Below are 19,514 nucleotides of genomic sequence, written 5' to 3' on the forward strand. Positions count from 1 at the left end.
TTATTTTAGATTAATAATAACTTATTAATAGTTTCATTTATTATTATTTTATTAAAAATTAAATTATATTTGATTTAATTTATTAAATATTAATTCAATTAAAATTAAATTGTATTTAAATTGTTAATTATTAATATTAGTAAATTTAAGTTATTTTAAATTATCAAATATATTTAAACATAGTCATTTGAAATTATTAATTTATTAATAGTTTGGTTTAAAAAACTTAATAAATTGATAGTTAATGAGATATTAAATGAGTGCTTAGTCAAATATTTATTAATTAATTTAATTAAAATTAGTTTAATTGAATTTAATTAATGATGGATATTTTTTAGTAAAATTGTAGATTTATATAGGATTGATTTAAATTAAATTGGAATTTCTTTTTTTTTAAATGTTATTATTTTAATAATTAAATAAATAATTACCCTTTTTGTTATATTGATTAATTGGCTTAAAATCAAAAGTAGGGTAATTGTACATATTATTCGAATATAAAATGGGGTAAATTTATATATTATTTAAAAAGGAGAATGGGTTAATTGAAAGGGGGAACTACGTAGCTTATTTACTTAAAACATACGTTTAACTGGAAACTGGAACCTTACCTTTAACTCAACTATATACTTCCAAATCAAATCCAAACTATGAGACTATGATTTTTTCCATGTACTGTCTATGTTTTGGGGTTTTGGGGTTGTTTTAGCTTTGACCAGTCTTAGGTTGTGACCAGAGGCTTGGGGATTATGTGACTATAATGGTATGATGTTGATCTAGCTCGATCTTGTTTATTTTTACTTAACCATGATATGTGATGGTATGCTTTATGGTATATTTTTCATTGCTTTCTAGTCTTCTTCTGTGAAGCTGAGGTGTATGTATATGAGATACCTAACTTAACCATTTTTGAATCATCGACCAGTTATATTTGATTTGCCTTCCAGCCGCTTTGAGAGGACTAAGATGTTTTGGATGATTTGTTCTTGATGATGTCATGTTTGACTTGACCATTTTGGAGTCTTCAATCAATATATTTTTGGGATGCTTTCCGGTTGCACGTTGAGAGCCAATGGATATTGTGATTTATTTTGGGATACTTTATGGTTGCTCATTGAGAACCAATGGATATTATGATCTATCTTTTGATGCTTTTTAGTTGCTCATGGAGAACTGATGTAAATATTGTGGATTATCTTTTGATGCTTTCCAGTCGCTTGTATAGGGCTAAGGTAATTTTGTGATTTGTGATTTGTGATTTCATGAGCCTAGGGTAGGTTATCTATGTGTAGTGTTAGGAAGTGGCTTGCAATGGGGGATGGGGGCCTTAAGAGGCTTTGGGGATGACTCATTGTAAGTTGTTTTTTTATAATAAGTGATAGTATTACACTAAATACTGACTTAAATGAACCTAATAAGATAATTGTATATTCTCCTCCATGCCTCGAGTGCTAGTACAAACTAGGATGGGGTAGGGAGAATGCTTGGTTATGACCTTGCATTCCATAGTATGCCTCATCAATACGAGAGGATACTAGTGGTTGTAGGATCACTAGGGACCCAAGATTCCTAAGGGATTGCTCGAGTAACTTCAAACATGATTTATGCGATGACACTTTCCCACTTACATACTAGGTTTCCTACATGTCTTTGTGTGCCTCTGGGTCTAGATGTCAATCTATTTTGGAACCTTTGAGTTAGTATATTTTTAGGATTTCCTGGACTTAGAGAGTACTTGTGTTATGTGATTTGATATCCTGTTTGGGACTTGAGACTATTTCCTCAACGAAGTGGGAGTGGGCCATTTAGGTTCCACGCGGTTGGGTGGTAGTGCTTTTTCACTCTTACCATTTGAGATTCGTTCGTAGTCACCGTGGTTAGAGCTTCTTGGGTATGCTTGTTATCATGTTTAGATGATGTAACTATTTACTTATGCTTTATTGTAGCATGTTAGATTTCTTTATGCATATGTTGTAGCATGTTTTAGGAGTGACATTCCTATTACGATAGTACTAATGATCTCTTTGGTGGCTTGGGATGTTACGTGTGGGGGAATGACTAGGGCCCATGATGGTCGTATGATGATATTGATGGTTGGGAGGAACCACACACTTAGTTAGTTGTGTTTTATGATGGATGGTTATCTTTTACGATGGTTGTTATATCTTTATTGATGGATGGATGTACCATGTATGTTATTAGTTTCATTTATTTTATTGCACTTGTACCATGGATTAGAGGAGGATGATGTATCTTTATTTCTTACATATGTATATTCTTTTAAGCCTTTCATACCCTATGACATGTATAGTGAATGATTGAGCATTCTGAATTAATTTGCCAAGAGGCATTCAAAACAAATGTATATTGAATGGACTTTGGACTTTCTAGTTATTCTTTCATGTGGATATGGTAGTTGTTAGACTTAGAATTAATTAAATTTAAATGTGACTCAATGTATTGGGATCCTTAAGGAATGTAACCTGTTATGTATGTTTGTTGATGATTACATGTTATTGCTTCCACTACTATGTGTTTGATGTGTATGATTATCTTTCTTGTTTAAAAAAAAAAAATGTTTGGCAAACTTAGTAAAACTTTAGGTTAATTCTTTTGGATTCCTTGGTAGGGCGTTACAAAGGAGATCATGGGTGTTACCACAAGAGACCTTTCTTAACAACATTATTTTTCCTTAACACTTTCTTCAAACTGCCGCATGAGTCACACATTACATAAACAAGCTTATAAATGCAAAATGGGTATAAATACTTATCTTCATACAAGCACTTTCTTTTTTCTCTATCTCCCAATTGACTAAACTCCTTCCTCTCCTCATCTCCTTCTTGCTTCCAAAAATTAAACTCCAAACTCCTATTATCTTTAAGGATAGAGAGTGAGTGAAAAAACTCCTACCTCTTCACTTCCTCCCTTTAATAGTTTTCCACCCATTCTCAATGTTTTTTAATAATGCACAAGGCTCCAAGCAATCTAGGTCTCTCACTCTTGTCTCTTCCCCCTCCCCTCCATGGGAAGAATAATGGTTTTTCCTTCTTCCATTTTCATCACACTTGAAAAGTGCCTTTTTTGAGGTATCACATCATATCATAAATTCATTATTATATCTCCAACTAGCACCTTTCACATAGGTATAGACCTTAGGGGTCTATTTTGGCACATCTACTCATGAAAATTACCTCTCATTACCTTTAAAAACCCAAAGAAAGACTAATTTTGAAATGCTAGATCATTAAGGGGCTCTCAACCCAATTTATACTTTAACCACTATGATTACATGATTTCTAGCAAACAACCTTATATTTAACCCCTTACAACCACCTTCACTATTAATTCCCTTGTGACTATAGTTCAAGCCATGGAAGTTTCTTATTTTTCTTAAGATGCACTTAATTTCCTACAACATAAATATAATAAGAATTAGTTCACTATATTAAACCATAATTTTTTAATTAAATTTACAACCTTTTTAATCTATTCAGTAATACATTATCAATTCACACTTTACAAGTAACTCCACATGGATCAAAAATAGATATAGTATCACAGTATAACTAATTAAGTCTATTAAGAAATTTATTAAGCCACATAACATCTAGCTAACCTATAGCTCATTATAACCAATTAAGTCTATCATTACTTTCAATACACAATTGTACCACCATGGTTACCACAACATTAAAAATCATGATACATACAATAGCGTAACATAACATCATCATCATGAATATATAACTTAATACACTTATAAAGTTAAGTCTTTGTCCATTTGAGTCATATTGTAGGATCATAACACATATTTTAGAAGATCAATATATTTCTAGTGTCACTTCATGTATTCATTGCCACATACTATCTAATCAATTACCTATAATGTGATTACTAGAGATATGTCATTTTCATCATGAGATAAAATAAAATAGGATAAGGTGCACGTTCATAAAATGACATGTTTTAGATAATTAGGATGTACCCAAGATAATGTCAACATAAATTCAAAAATCATTCATAACATAAAGAGAATCACAACTAATGTTTCAATCCTTGTCAACCTAGTATATAAATTAATGAGTCTAATGTGTATAGATATCCAAAATCCATAATGCATTTAATAACAAAATTTAAGATTCCTAGATCTCTATTAGAATATATTTCCAAGCGCATAGTTATTATATGCTACTATTGATGTTTATATGAATATAACATGCATTTAGTAACAATTATCCTTTATATAAAAGAGACGTCATATCATGTGAATGTGTGCATACTCCCCTTTTACCACATGGTGTCATAAATCCCTAAAAGAAAAGTTGTAGGGACTCTTAATAGGTTCAATAATTCTAAATCATATTTCTTTTATATGTAAAAATTAGAATTCTATCACAATTCTCACATAAGAATTTTCACATAGTATGAAGAGTCATCCCAAAAATGGTTACAAAGGATTGACAAGGACTAGTCACAATAATAATGCATGGAGTACCAAATGGGATTTAAAGGAGCCACAAAGGAACTAACTTAATCATGCAACTAACTAGAAAGCAAGGGACCATTCATCTATGAAGTAGATACTTATATCACATCATGGTTGCTAATGATACTATGAATATCACAATATAATCACTGGACACATGTGCAGGACACACCTTATAGAATATCAAAGTCACAGGTATACATCACTAGGGACCATCCATATTCCTATCACATCCACATGAACAAGCCTTCATGTGTGCCTTCTATATACATAAAATGTGTCACACTTCTATAAAATAGTATACTCAAGAATACCCATGAAAGAGGGAATCTCAAGAGATAGCTTATAGCTCTCTATCTATGACATGAAAAGTTGTAAGTGAAATGGTGGATCTCAAATGAGGAAAATATATGTAACCCTTGAAATAAATGCCATAGAATCAGAGATTCAAAGAGTAGAAGCAATGAGTACCAATATCCAAGAATCCTCAGATCGTTATGCAATGCAAATGCAAATCTAAGCTATATGAAATGCAAAAGAAGAGTATTACAAATCCTCCTAGTTAATCTATGTGAGATAATCTAAAACATAAAACAAAGCTAGTCTAGACATGTCATGAGGTTACTATAAGAATGAAAGTGTGGAAGTTCAAAAGAAAAAGTGTTCCAAGTCCTTCAAAGATCCAAATTCACCAATAAAACCTACAAAATAACATTAGCATAAGAGTCTAAGATTAGAGAATGAGGAGAGAGGCCTCTCTTTTAAATAAAAATGGATGATTAAGATTAAAAGCCAAGAAAGGCTTAATCAAGGGAGGAGAAAGCATCTTGAGCAGTCCATGTGCACAAGCATCTCCAAATCACAATAAATAGTTTACTTTTGAGAGGGTTTGAAATGTGTGGAGAAGAATTAAAGTTATTTTAAAAATAAAAAATTCCTCTCACATAGAAAATTGTGAATTCATGTGTAGACAAAAATGCCTTTTCTTCTTATTTATGTGTGCACACTTAGGATAAGTGGGAAGTAGGGATTTTTATTTAAATAAAGGGAGCAAGTTCTTTTAATTAAATATGAGAATTAGGATAAAGTGGTCAAACCATAGGTTATAATTGAATAAATAGTTTTTTGAGGATTCAATCAAAGATAAGCAATGGATAAATTAAAAAAAAAATTTAGAAAGGGGGATCATATTCTAGATGACCATTTTTGGGTGATTACATTTGCCCCTCTTTGACTAATTTGTAATCGATCTAGGAACACATTACGTCAAAGAATGAAGATAACAAGAAAGTAGTAGATAGAGATATCTAACTATAAAGAATGAAGTGCAAAGAGACAACAAATTTTGAATGCACAATTTGTTAGCAAAAATACCAAACACTAGGAGGGAGAGGGAGGGAGAGGGAGAGAGAGAGAGAGAGAGAGAGAGAGAGAGAGAGAGAGAGAGAGTATCAAAACCTGAGATGAGTACTAATATATTGAGTGAAGCAAGAAGATAGATCAAAAGAAAATGGAAAGGTCAAGTATATGTTCCTAAGATTTAGATAGTCATAGTAGAAAAGTAATTCATAGCAATGACAAAATATTCCTAACCCCTTAGGATCAAAAAAAGAATGAGATATATGAGATACAAAAATGATCTAGATATGATCAAACCAATATAAAGAAAGGTCTATGATAACATATATGTGATTAAAACTTAGAGTGACAATTGAAGAAGGTGATAACATGGCCTAGTTTGACTAGAGTTGACCAAGAAAGGTAAGTCATAAAGATTAGGTCAAAGTGAGAAGAAAGATGGAAAGAAATAACATGGAGAGATACAAGAGGATGGAAGAGAGTGAAAATGAAAAAAAAATGAAGAAATAGGGATTCCCTACTAAAGATTCAAAGATTAACCTCAAAAGTTTAGCCAAATGTGCAAAAGAAGAAGAAATTTTAAAATGCAATTTTGACCTTCAAAATGAACTTAGATTTTATTTCAATCTCAAAAATGGATCTATAACATCAAAATTATGTAAGACTTTCAAAAGGGAAGATAAATATAATTATAAGATTAACCATTTTGATGATAGGATAGCAAAGAGACAAATGAAAGCCAAGAGAAAATGACAAGATATGATTGAGAAGAAGCAAGAGAAGATGAGCATAGTTAGCTAACATGTCTACAAAAGATATAGGGAGAATTGTCACCATATGAAAACTGCAAGACTAAGCTATAATGTTCCTTAAATGAAAAACTATTATGAAAAAGAGGTTTACTATCAAGGGACACATAACTTAGGCTCTATTTTCATCATTGAGAATTATTAGGGGCATTGGAAGACCATACAATGCTCACTAGTATAACTATGAGAATATGAATATGATCTATATCAAATAAGAATGTGGGAATACAATATAGGAGTCAAAGATATGTGAGTAAAGATGACTAATATAGTTAGATTCCCTAAGTTTAGTATAGCAAGATTACACCTGTATCAAGGCATAAGTGCTAGGATAACCCCCAAGTGAAGTCTTACAAAAATAGACAAGGACAATATATTGTCTTGCCAATGGTGGGTGCCAAAAATGTGTACTTGAAATGTGTCACACTTCTATAAACCATTATACTCAAGAATACCCATGAAAGAGGGCATCTCAAGAGACAACTTATAGCTCTCTATCTATGATGTGCAAAGGTGTAAGAAGTGAAATGGAGACTCTCAAACGAACCAAAGCTATGCAACCCTTGCAAGGTGCGCCATAGAACGAGAGATTCAAAGAGTAGAGGCAATGAGTGCCAATATCCAAGAATCTTCAAATGGGTATGCAATGCAAATGAAAATCTAAGCTATATGAAATGCAAAACAAGAGCATTAAAAATCCTCCTAGTTAAGTTATGTGAGCTAATATAGAGCATAAAATAGAGCTAATCTAGACATGCCATGAAGTTACTATGAGAATGCAAGTATGGAAGTGCAAAAGAAAAAGTAATCCAAGTTCTTCAAAGATCCAAATTCACCAATAAAACCCTTAGCATAACGTTAGCATGAGAGTCTAAGATTAGAGAATAAGAAGAGAGCCCTCTCTTTTAAATTAAAATGGACAATTGAGATTAAAATCCAAGAGAGGCTTAATCAAGGGAGGAGAATGCATCTTGAGTGATCCATGTGTGCAAGCATCTCCACCAATCACAATTAGTAGTTTACTTTTGAGAGGGTTTGAAATGTGTGGAGGTTAATTATAGTTATTTTAAAAATAAAATATTCCTCTCACATAGAAAATTGTGCATTCATGTGTAGACAAAAACACATTTCCTTCTTATTTTTAAAATAGGAATAATGTTTTATGCGTGGACATTTAGATAAGTGGGAAGTGGGGCTTTTTGTTTAATTAAAATGGAGCAAGTTCTTTTAATTAAATATGAAACTTAGGATAAAGTGGTCAAACCATAGGATATAATCGAATAAATAGATTTTTGAGGATTCAATCAAAGATAAGTAATGTATAAATTAAGAAAAAATGCTAGAAACTAGATAACCATTTTTGGGTGATTATTGTTGGAATTTTCAAGTGGGAAGTATACTTCTAAGGGGGGGGGGGGGGGGGGGGGGGCGAATCGAAAGTAACAAGCTCTAACCAATAAAACTTCTTAACTTAGATCAATTCATGCATGTAACATAATTAGATAACATGAAAGTAAAAGCATGCATGAAAATAGTTGACACCATATTTGATCACCCACAAACCCTCCAAAATGAGAAGGTAAAATTGGGGTGGGGATGACACCCATAACTTATCACTACAACAATAATGTAACTTGTCAAGGTTACAATGTTTGACCACAAGCCATGGTTTTCCCTATGAGAGGTCTACCCTATTAAAGGATCTTACACCTTGTTAAAAGTGTACCTATCTAAAGGATTTACAAAAAATTCACTTGCAATGTCATGTTGTTAAAGGATTTATATAATGGTTGTTAAACCAACCTATCTCCATAGGATTTCATTCTACTAATACAATTGTTAGAAAGTATAGTAGAATGTTTGACCTGATCACTTGAAATCTACTATTGTTGATTCCAAATCACTATTCAATCCAATCTGATCCTTGTTGATTTGATATGAAGCTATTTGTAATACTGATACTCTATTCTTCTAATTGATTTTGCAATTTGCTAAGCCACCATGTATGTCATCTTAACAAATCACCCCTTGTTCCTTCTTTTCTTATCTCACTCACACTCTATTCACTCTATTGAATTATGGGTCTTTGAACTCCTTAAAAGGTTTTTGTGACTTAGGGTTAGGTATGAATCTATGGTTGAGATTCATCCTTTTTGCCTCTTTAGCATTCCATTTTTCTAATTGGTTGCATGTTGATTACACAAGGAATCAAATAGATCCGATCTTATCTCTAATATTCGAGATCTATCCATTAGCTAGCATGCAAAATGGTTTACATCTTAGTCTATGAAGGCACAAACTCATATGTTGATTTTGTGTTACTTGGCACTTGATAAAACTGTTGCTTAACACATTCTAAAATTATGTTTGGCTTGACACCTGAATATGCTCGGCATTTGCTATTCACTTGGCAGACATACACACTTGGCACTATCTATTTGCTCGACAATTGAATGACTGGACACCTACTATCTTTTTGACTTGGCACCTATTGCAACTTGGCACATGCATATATTATACTCGGCATATGTTGCTAGCTCGGCATGAACTTAGCAAATGGCTTAAGTGTGTTGACACTCAATTGTCAAAACCATTCTAAGATCAACAATCTCCCCCTTTGACATGAGTGTCAAAAGCACTTAACTATACATGATGTATCTAACTCCCTTAAGTATAATATAACTTTAGTTTGGCATATATAAAAAATTTCAAAATTTGTTCAAAATTTTGTGAAGGACTATATACCTCAAAATTTGTAACTCCCCCCTGAGTTGATGTGCCTTTACTGTATCCAAAACTTCTCAAAGCGGATTTGTTTCATGTTGATTCATTCTAATACTCTTAATTTGATGTGCTCTATTTTTGTGCTTTTGTTGTTCACTCCCCCTTTTGTCTGCTCTTTTCTCTATTTTGTTTTGACTCCTCCTTTCACATGTATCCCTTGTAGATTAAGTCTCCTTCTGGCTTTACAATTTCTCCCCCTTTTTGACACTTATATCAAAGGGCTATACTCTAACTAAGCATTTTTCCAAGAAGTTCTTTTTTCCTTCCATTACAATCCTTAGAGAAACATCCCATTTTCGTAGTACAACTTCTAGGGATTTGATTTGGATAGCTGTCTATACTACAAGGTGAACTAAATCATCTAATGTAGAAAGATTTGGATCTTTCTTTATCACATTTTCTACGTAGGCTAGTTCTTTTTGTAAAATCTCCATGTGAGGGGTTAGGGCAGATTGAATTTGAACTAATTTGGCTCATGTATTAGCCTCATCTATTGTTAGTACAGATAGTTCTTTCTATGTATGAAGCGTTGTATGAAAATGCTTCTCACTTTGAGCTGGATCTTTTGGCAGTTGCATGCTAGATATCTTCAAGTTCCTTTCCAAGCTCATTATTCTCTAGCTAGTTTCCTCTGTGAAAATGGAAGGATCACACAATTTTGAGTATAATGAAAAGATATTCTCAAGTACTTCCTTCACTTTATCTATTTTCTTAGCTAGTTCTACCTGTGAAAGTGCTATCTCACTAGATATTCTTTCATTCACCTTTTCTTGAAACTTATTTTTTGACCATTCCATCAGTTTTGTATTGGTATCATGGTCTTCACTTTGCACTTGGTCCACTATTTCTAAAAGTTGCTCCATAATGGGCTTTGTTTCATTAGGTGATTGCAGGCTAAAGGCATCTAAGAAGATGTCCTTGATCTCATGTAGTGTCTGCTTCTATTTATACTCATTTCTTAGTATCTCTTGCTTCTTTTTCTTCTCTAATGCCTCTTGCATTAGTTTAATTTGTTCAAGAGTAATATTGTCATAGTCATATTTGGAAATGACTATTTTGTCATCCATTGTTGGGTCTTCATAATGAAGTACCGTTGCTACTCTTGTGGAGCTCGAGCTTGGTACTATGATTTGTAATGGCATGGCATCAGTGCTTGGCTTTTGAAGCATTGGTGTAGTACCCTGCCCAGAGATCCTTAGAAACAAGGATGAAATACAAGCAAAGAATTTTTTTTTTAGAAGTATGAATGCACATGAGAACATCATATAGGGATCACAATGATCACAACGGAAGACTTCACCACCATCCCGGTAACCAACGAATCTCCAAACGCCACTACCAAACTGACCCACACAAACAAAGCCAACAATGACAACGCACTTGATGAGGGCACAAGAAACAACCACTCATCAACAAAACACCAAGCTGGGGTAAAATGCAGAAACCTGAAATTTGGCTAAGCACGAAATCCTGAAGCCCTAAAAATTGGCTAAGTTTGGATTTCTGAAGCCTTGAAATTTCCTAGAATCCATAACTTATCTATGAGAGGTCTGAAACCTATCTCAAAAGATTTGTCGCATATATTAAAATATATCTTAAGTATAAGAAATTAAATATATACTTAAACGATATATTTAAAACCCCAAGAGACAAAAAAAAAAACATGAAAACTGGATTTCAAGAGAAACCCACAGAATTCAAAATGCAACAACATAGGGTCGAAGAACGCCCAAAAGGGTATCCAAATCAACTCTCAAAAAGTTTGGATCATGAAGAAAAGTGCTCACTGATGGCACGCACAGGTTTTTCACAAAAATTGTGCGACACTTTTTACTAAGGGAGGGCGACACTTCTCCTTAAGGCATGTGACACTCTTCCAGTGTCGTACGACATTTCTCAAGAAGGCATGTGACACTTTTAGCATTGTATGACATTTCTCAAGAAGGTGTGCGACACTCTTCCAGTGTCGTACGACATTTCTCAAGAAGGCGTGCGATACTTTATAGTGTCGTACGACATAGTTTGCATGGGCATGCGATACTTTTAAAGGGTCGCACCATGCTAAACAAATGTCACCCAAAGAAACATGAAAACACTCCCAAAAGCAAAAAGGACCAAAAAAAGAGCAAAGAACCTTCACGCCAGGGAGTACCGGAACCACAAAGACTCGAGGAATGAACACTCGAGTGTAAGAATAACACATAAAGAAGAACATCTACCATCTAAACTACAGCAACAAAGAACACACTAAAATAAACATTGCAATGAACTGAACAACCAAACTAAGTGCGCAGTTCCTCCCATCTGTTAATAGCATCATAAAACCATCATGGGTCCTAGCCATCCCCCACACGTAACATGCCAAGCCACCGACCAGATCGTCGATACTGTCGTAATAGGGATGTCACTATTAAAAACATGCAACAATATAAGCATAAGGAAATCTAATATGCTAGTAGAAAAGCATAAGATAATCCTATAGTAGATAACATCACCTATCACATGCTAAACAACAATAAGCAACATATATGCTAATACAACAATTCATAGCGTCTAATCATATGCTAAACATCATAATAAAAGAATGTGTCAAATAAAATTACATCATCTAAACATGATATAAAAGCATCCCAATGAAAGCATAAATCACAAGAAAGCATACTCCAGAACCCGAAGTACCAAGTGAAGACATCCAACAACAGTCGCACTAGGACAAAAGATTGTCTCTGTACATCGATCCCTAGCAATGGTGAAGGTAGCTATTCCTCCCAACTATGTGGCACCCATAGGTCCACACCCACCATGCTGATGGAGATAAAGATCCAACCACAAACACACATAAAGCACAACATCCAAGGCTAACACTCACGCCAGATAGTATGATGGCTGCAACCAAGAACCTAAGACAATGCAAGGAGTTCAAGTCCTGGTCAGACACTCAATAAGCTACTAAGTAGGGGCTGACATCATGGAGAGTCACTTGGCATCCAAAAGCCCAAGCTAGTATAGGCAACTACTCTTCTTGACAGAAGGCACACAACCTAGGGCTGCAACTCTTCACGACAAAAGATGCACAACCTAGGGCAGCTACTCTTCTCAACAGAAGGTGCACAACCCACACATTTTATTATCTTGTATTTATCACCACCCAATGTTTAATTTAATTATCACTTATATAAAACTTCTTCTGCCAACTGGGGAATAGTCACCAGGTTGCAGGATAGAAGCCCCTCCATATGCTGCCCTACCCTACCCATGCTCATCCTACAACAAGTGCCCGTGGGCATGCATACTCCCATCCCAACCCCAATGATCATAACTTTCAATAAATCCACAAAAGATCGAGCCTCACAAGTCACCCAACAAATGTATGTGCACGTACTCATGTGTGGCACACCACCATCACGAAGATCATAACACAAGGACAAGAATGAGAATAGAATGCAAAATAAACACCCAACAAAAAGCAACTCAACAAGATGGATTCTACACAAATCCCAAAGCCAATAAAACCATACATCATGAAATCACTCAACCCGCCTCAATCTGAGAGTATGGATTCTACACAAATCTCAATGATGTAACAAGACCAAACATCATGAACTCACTCAACTGGCCTCAATCCGAGAGTATGGATTCTAAATGTATCCTAGCATTCACAAAACAAAAGCAAAGGTCCAAAAGAAACCATAACAAGTAACAAATCACTCAACTGAACACAAAGTCGGGAGTATGGATGCAACACGCATCCCAATGCAACATTAATGTGCAAAAGTGGTCTGATTGATATCCAAACAAATCATCAAGGTCCATGACCCACATTGTGCCAAGAAAACTCAAGAAAATAGGGCGGTATGCAAAATGAGGTAAAAACTCCAAATTTTAGAAAAATTCAAAAATTAAAACCCATTTGACCTTTAGGTTCAAAAACCTTAAAAATCCAAAAATAAATGGAATCGAACACCGTATGCAAAAATGGCTAGCATAACGGCATAAAATCCCAAACCCTCATCCCAAAAAATAGGAAAATGTTCATACCCGCCCAACCGGGTAGAACTAGCATACAAAAATGGAGGGGAACACTAGTTCTCAGCCTCCAAACAAACAACTACCAAAAATAGAAGTAGAAACAGAGCAGAAACAATAAAATACGAAAGCCCTACCTCACAGCCAAAAGGGAAAAATAGGAATCTGAACCATAAAATAAATATACCACAGAAGTAGCTAAAAATCGCAACAACCCAAGGTTTCCCCGAGCTGGATCCAACGAGCCCAACCTTGCGACAATCCCATGCCCGTAGCTCCCACAATGAACAAAATAGTAAATTTTCATGAAGAGGATTTTGGGTTTTACTCTCCAACTTTCCAATTTGAAAGTGAGAAGTGAGGAATTAAATTCCTCTTTGGATACTTATTCTCTTTTTGGGTGAATAATCGATTAGGGCATTTAACCAGCCAATCTAGTTAAACCCCGAATCAACCCAAATGAAAATAGGCTATTCCTATAAATATGAATTCATCTATGGAAAAGCTACTAAAATTAAAAATAAATCAATTAAAAATCTTGAAAACCCAAAAACACAGAAATCTCCTTAACGACTTTCGCGACAATACGAACCTCTAAATGCACAGACACGTTCACTGGTCTAATCACATAATGCAAATGAGTTAGGATTTAATAATCACTGAAAGGTTTAATTTAAACACTTTAATTAAGGATACGTCAACCATACCAGGACAATATTGGTAAAATATGAAAGGCTGGATCACTAACTTCATGTGCCACTGCCAGGGATATAAATCCTGCACACTAAACAACATGATCAAATGCAATTGCATTTAATAACATAGCCGAAGAAATAATGCATTAAATCACCTAATTTAACCATTTATTTAATTATATTAAAATAATCTATTTACATCACTCACGTTCGCATAAAGCATAGCAATGCAGGAATGACGTAAATAACCATAGCATTAAATCTATCACATAACATAATCAGAGGTATGTCCAAATACTAGATAACTAGATATCATCATACAAACACATTTTCATCTCAAAATGGCATCATCATGCAATATGATTAACTGAATAGCATAGTAGTCTAATATCTATGATACTAGAATCAAGGTGTAATATCTGACCCTCAGGTCCTCTCAAATGTAAACATAACATGAGTAACAATTATCTCTCTAATCAGAAATATAACAAGGTAATGTCTGCAACACATAACCAAATAATCTCACAAGAACAATCCATTTAATTACTTACGCATTTAATAATGATTGATTACTCTGCATTAAAAAGGCACTTAAAACACATAAGCAAACACAGTCATAAACATGACTAACCACTTCTACAGGAACCTAGTCTAGTGTAGCATGGTAGAGAACAGTGTAGCATGGTAGAGAACATACTGCAATCTCTGCACACATCTTAGCGTAATCACAAAACAACCTCATGATACCACATCGATCCTAGTAACCATTGGCACAAACCTTAGTGAACCAAAAATCACATCATAATCTCAAAGATCAGTCAAAAGCATAATCAAAGCAACTAATAAAGAAACATAAATCCAAACACCTGAATGATGTAGACCACTCAAGGTCACAATCATGAACCCATCACAACAAAATATCAGCAAGGTTGCATCCATCAGGATGACTAACAAAAGTCAAATGGGAGAGGCACTACAATTGTAGGAGTTCCAGTGGTTGGAAAATTTACCAAAGTGTGAATTGCCTCCTGCTCCTTTTCTTTTGAACTTTATTTTTCCTCTTTTGATTTATCTTTGTCAATCACAATTATTTGGGGTGCGCCTTGTTCTTGTGTTTTAGAGAGAGAAGTGTCTATCTGTCCTATTTGATTTTTTGCAGACTCTTTCTCTTTTGTATTATGAGTCTTGTGCTCAATCATCAGGACTTTAACTGTGGAATCAACCTTGGTAGATGTTTCTATACTTGTTTTCTTTGTAGGTTGTCCACTTGTAGCTATAGGAATGTTAGAAGGTGGTTCTTGTGGATTCACCTTATCCCTTGTCAAATCAGCTACAACTTTTTACAATTCTTCCACACTGACTAAAACTGGGTTGTCACACAACTTGGCTTGTAGAGTTGATTGGTCAAGGATCTTTTTAAGATCCTCTGTAGTCAATGGATTGATGTTTTAACCAGATTTTTCAGGAACATCCTTTACTTTCACTATGTCTATAGGTGTAGAGGTGTTATGTGGAGGGCTTGGTGGTGGCATTTGTGTGTCTTGCACACTTTGATCTGTTTGCTGCTCCTTAGCAGTTGCCATATCATCTCCTTTTTGTGTTTCCTTCTCCACTATGTCATTTGCATTTTCTTTCTCACCTTCTCCTTCCTTATCATTGTCTTCCTCTTCTCCATTATTTCTTCCCTCAAAGGGATCTTCTTCTCCTCCTTTAATTGCTGATAGCCCATATATTAACTTCCACATTTGAGTGGACTTCTTAACAACATCTTCAATCTTGTTTTGAAGAATGTTGAAGACTCTATATTTGGGTGCAAATTTTCTCCCATGCTTCTTATTAGCATTTTTTATTTTTCCTTTGGTAAGTTCTGGTATTACTCGAGCCAATGTAGACTCTCGTATTTCCTTTTCCATGTTGAGACAATAATGCCATTTATTTCAACAATAGAATATAAATCTTTTGGTATTGAATTGTCAAGTTCAAGTGGGGTGGTCTTGAACTTGGCCATCATGGTATAAACTAATTCTTCATCCATGTTCTGCTCATTTCTACTTAGCTTACTGAATTCAATATTCTTCAAGCCATTTAAGTTAGCATTATCTTTAACATTGTCACAAATGTTTTCTAAATCAGATTTTAATGCATGACTTACCACTCTAAATTGGCTTGTGTCTTCTTACTCTATTTTCTCTTCATCTGAGTTAGGTTGAGCAACATATTTTCTTCTTAGTCTTATCTTTTCTAGACCTTGTTGCTCAGACTCCTTCTTTTCTTTGGCCTACTCCTTGGCCTTTTGAGTGGTAGCCCTTGTGCTTGTTCTTGTAGTGGGCTTTGTAGGGCTTGGCTGAGCAACCTTCTGTTTCTTTGACTTTGTTGTTGGCTTTGTGCTTGCCTTTCTTTTCTTAGGCTCTTATTTTTTAGGTGCTTCCTTAGCTTGTTCCTCCTTGGCACCTTCTTCCTCTTCATCTTCTCCCATGCCTTGTGTCAAGGTAACTGGCCCTTGGTCCTATTCTCCTTCTTCTTCATCATCTTCTTCTTCATCATCCTCTTCTCCTTTTGCAGTTCCTTCTCCAAATCTAGCCTTAAGTTTCTTCACCAATTTGTCTTTCTTCTTTATTGTGGATGCATTTTTCATTTCCATTTCCACTTTTGACTTTACAACATAATAAGTGTCTAAGGGCTTTGCACTTTTGTCAATTTCTTCTACAAGCAATGTTGTGATTTTTGCTAAAGCCTCATGTATGTTTATCTCATATCCAAGTGGACTTAGCCATCTAATTCTTGGTACTACTTCTTGGATGTAAGCATAATCAATATCAACTAAAAAGAAAATGTCACTGGTGTGTTACTTTACAAGAGAAATTGGTATTCTAAGCCTTTGCTTCATAGACTTTTCAAGTCTTCAAAATAGCTTGTCATGATGGTTTCAAAATTTGCTCCCATCTTCTCTATATACTCATTAATTTCTACTGCTATAGACCTATTGGTCTTCCAACTTATCTTGCCAAAAGAAGGAAATTCATTTTGAACATAAAAGAATGTACATATCAGAATTGACCCAAACTTACATTGAGCACTTTTTGATCCTCTTATGGCTCCCAAATTCTCCATTATTTGTTGCAGTTGCAACTCTGCTAGATCGTATGTATGATCTTTCTTAACAATTTTATAACCTACATCTACTACAATGCAAGGCACACTGTTCAATCTACTTGATTGATAGAATTTGTGTGAGATGACTTTTACAACAAACTCTATGAGTGGATCTCTAATTGTTTCTATTGTCATACCCCTCTTATTGCATTGTGCACCAATGTTTTTCTCAATGACCTCTTTGGAACCACTTCTCAGAGTCTTTGGCCAATCTAGGGTTGGGTAACCTGTGACTCTATGGATGATTCTTTTTGTTATGTTGACAGGTCCACCTTCCAACCACAAGCAACCATTGTGAATTCTTCTCAACACTAACCTAATCCACTCCGTCTTGAAGACCATAGGGAAATCAAGGGCATGACTAAGTCCCTTCTTTTTAGAAATATTTAATTCCTCCTTCAATACATCATTATCACATAGTTTATTATAGACTTCACAAATATCCATATCACCTATACCTCCAACTTTGCAATTGTAGCATTTTCTGACATCTTGGACCATAACAACTTTTGGCAAGATGATGGACAATGCACCAACAAGGTCGTTCTTGTATGCCACCTCTGGGATTGGCCTAAAATCTTTTTGTTTAACATCTTTGCTAATTAACTGGACTTTGAAGGCCTCCTCGTCTTTAGATTTTTTTGAACTAGAAGCCATTTTCGCAAACTAGGGTTTAACAATTTCTAAATAGTGTAGCTTGGCACTTGAGTAAATACCTTGAATCGATGATATCACTATAAATCACTAGTAGAATCTTCTTGAATGCTTCATCCTTTCTTGAAATTTCTTCTTTATTTCATTTGCATACAATTTCCTACTTTACTCTGCATCAATGTGAATTCCTCTTCACTCAGCATCTATAGGGATTGCCCTTACTCAACATCAACTAACATAATTTTTCTCAACAACAACTACTCACTTGACTCCAACTAGTCTTGGTTGACAACTCGACACACACTATGATTTTACTCAATAGTTGAGGTATCTTGTCATACTTGGTAGTAGGATGAAAACTTAAAGTTTTAACCTTACATCTGTATTCATTTTGATTTATTCTTTTCAGTGCTAACTTGTTTTGGAACTGATGTATGATAAAGTATTGAATATCAGTTCCACATACCTTCTCCTAATTAGTTTTATGAAGTGGGACCACTTGACCTATTAGGTGAAGTGATCCATCCATTGGTTGTACTGCTTCCATCTCTTCTCTTCCATGTCTTATTCATCTCTCCTATGATGTGTTCAACATTTACTTTCCCTTTTTCTTTGTTGAACTTAGAGTTGGGTGCCTTTGACCTAGCTGGGCAATACTTATTGATGTGACCAATCTTTACGCAACTAAAATAAGTGGTTTGACTCAACCATCTATTGTAGTTACCACTGAAGTGTGTTCTTATGTAGTTCTCAAGAATGTGTCCATACTCTTGATAGTAGTGACAACTCTGCCTAGTGTTGTAGTCCCAATTGTAGTGGTGTCCATGACTTTTTGTCTTTGCTAGTTTTTTTGGTGACCACATAGGCTTGGATCTACATTCAAAGGCTCTATGTCTATACTTCTTGTAGTTGTAGCAGTGTCCTTCAAATCTTGGTTTCTTGATGGTTCTAGTCCTACAGTCATGTGCTCGATGACCTTGCTTGTTGCACTTATGACAGTGATCCATGTTCTTAGGTTTGTCATGCTGATTAGCATTCTTGCTCCTACATACATTAGTAGTAATTTCTTTCTTACCACAAAAATGACAAGTGGGTTTTGAATTCTTACCTTTGTCACTTCTTTGTTCAGTAGTCTTGGATGAATCTCCTTTTTCAGTGCTAGTATATCCTAGTCCTGATGTGTCATTGCTGGATCTTGGAGATTTTAGTAGTTTCTCAAAGTACATGATGGCTTCATTGGTCTTGTTGAAGCTCTCTACAATTTCTCTTTCTCTTCTCAAATCATTTTGTATTTGTTCATTCTACAACTTTGAGTTCAAGATTTCAATGTCTTTGACATTCAACTCATGATGTGCATTCATCATTTGGCTTAGGGTATCTAGCTACATGTTAGAAACTCTGACAAGTTCAATTGACTTCTCCTCTAGTCTATTGGCTAAGTTTCTCTTGTCATCCTCTATCATGACCTTATCCTCAATGGCTCTTTTCTTCTATTTAGTTATTTCACATAGCATCATGGCTTGTGATTCCTGCTCAATCTTGAGA

The sequence above is a fragment of the Cupressus sempervirens genome, chromosome 9, assembly GCF_028749045.1.
Source record: "Cupressus sempervirens isolate cs-2001-9-10 chromosome 9, ASM2874904v1, whole genome shotgun sequence".
In the NCBI taxonomy this organism is placed as follows: domain Eukaryota; kingdom Viridiplantae; phylum Streptophyta; class Pinopsida; order Cupressales; family Cupressaceae; genus Cupressus; species Cupressus sempervirens.